The sequence below is a fragment of the Rhagoletis pomonella genome, unplaced genomic scaffold, assembly GCF_013731165.1.
Source record: "Rhagoletis pomonella isolate Grant_MI unplaced genomic scaffold, Rhpom_1.0 Rhpom_scaffold_00004, whole genome shotgun sequence".
Classification (NCBI taxonomy): domain Eukaryota; kingdom Metazoa; phylum Arthropoda; class Insecta; order Diptera; family Tephritidae; genus Rhagoletis; species Rhagoletis pomonella.
Window position 1 is genome coordinate 59246845 of NW_023458558.1, and position 1778 is coordinate 59248622.

At 40.4% G+C, this 1778-nt stretch overlaps 2 protein-coding genes across 4 annotated transcripts in view; both read right to left on the reverse strand.

Annotated features, from left to right (window-relative positions):
* LOC118737886 (phosphoribosyl pyrophosphate synthase-associated protein 2) overlaps positions 1-1778 on the reverse strand; it is a 145754-nt gene that overhangs the window by 34554 nt on the left and 109422 nt on the right. The gene's annotated exons all lie outside the window — the stretch shown is intronic.
* The window catches only part of LOC118736735 (sodium-independent sulfate anion transporter-like), an 11096-nt gene that overhangs the window by 5133 nt on the left and 4185 nt on the right, over positions 1-1778 (reverse strand). The gene's annotated exons all lie outside the window — the stretch shown is intronic.

Below are 1778 nucleotides of genomic sequence, written 5' to 3' on the forward strand. Positions count from 1 at the left end.
CAACTAAAACAAAGTGCGTTTTATTTTGGGTTTTGGGACTTAAACACACACTCCACAACTATAAAAATGTTAGTCGAGACTTGCATTGCCGAACCAGAGTTGATATAGTTAGAGGGCTGGCCAATGTCTTAAGTGCACCTATTTTCCGCCATGTAGTCCATGCCCTCGGGAATTGCAAATACTTCGAATAGGAATACCGAGGCATATTCCCCAAGAGAAAAGTGAAGCTCATCAACATTATGTTCGATATAGACACCAGATCCTGATCCATTGTCAGTTTAGGAGCCATCAGTAAAGATTATAATTTTTTCTGTTAAGTGGAAAAGATGATACCCGTCAAGTGGCCGGTGATAACTGTTCGCTTTCCAGTCGAATGTTCTCCTTTAAGACTGCGATTTTCTAAGGATTGTTGGCATGAACCTGCGACTAAGAAATTAGTGATTGAGAAGAAGGGTGATTAATTGAAAACGCTCTTCTGTCTCGATCTCTGCCACCAACATTTTCATTTATTTCAAGCTTATTGTTGGCCTGTAAGGCCTCCCTACGTATAGAGGTGCAAAGTTTTGGTAAGCGTAGTAGAGCATAAAGAGCAGTACCAGGCTTTGTAGAGAAAGCTCCCATGCAGCACACAGCGCCTGCCCTTTGAAGTTTGGCAAGCCGATTTCCGACGCTTTTGATTGCGAGTCTGATTCACCATACCACCGATGCATTACTGGTAATTCGTCTGATCATGGAGGTGTAGATACATGGGATACCCTTGGGTGACAGACCTCATGTTTTACCAAAGACCTTTTTATTTATTTATTTATTTTACGCTTTGCAGGTCGTATGCCCATCGTGAGACCTCTATGCAAGTGTGGCCTTCAGAATTACTCCTAAATACTTAATTTCGGAAGAGATCTGAATTGTGACTGCTTTAAGTGTAATGGGAATTGAAGCATCCAACCGGCACTTCGAGTGCAGAGCACAACACTAGTTTTGGTTGGGCTAACGGACAGCCCATGCTAATAAAACCAAGTTTCAATCATACTTATGCAGTGTTCTTTGCGCTTTCCTGCAAACAACTGACCGAGATGCGGCAGGACACATGATTATACGATAGATACGAGAGTCACTAAGGGCCAGTTTTTCAGTGCCGGTTTAAACTTAGATTAAGTAAACTGAGTTTAAACTGAATAACTGGCTGGCATTTGATTGGCTGATCTTAGTTCAATCCAGCCAGAGCGGGCGTTTAAACTGAGTTTAAACCATGGGCGTGCACTGAAAAACTGACCCTAAGAGGGACCACAATCACCAAGCACCAGAGCAAAGTCGAAAGCACTTTGATGTCTCACTTTCTCAGAGAAATATTCTGGAAATGAGAAAAAGTTGTAAGGCAGACAAATTTCATACTTACAAGACAACGCTAAAGAAATCAGCACAAAATACACAATATAAAATACACTGGAAACATTTCTTTTTAACGTAACGTTCTTCGGCTGACATGATTTATTTAACACGGTCAAAAATCGCTTATGATTGTTTCTTTTTTCTAATATTTTTCTTAAAATTATTCCGAGCATATGCAAAAGAATTCAAAATGAAGAATTCAAAGAATAGTCTAGATAGAAGCAATATATGTGACCTGGTCTACGAAAAGGGAGCTAACGTGCGAAAACTACTTTTCTGTGAAAAAGCTGTTAAAAGTAAGCAACTCGTTTCGTCAGTTTCTCATTATCTCGTTAATTGTTTTCCGCGCCGGACGTCCAGTAAGTGTTGTTGTTGGTCCAGTAAGAGTT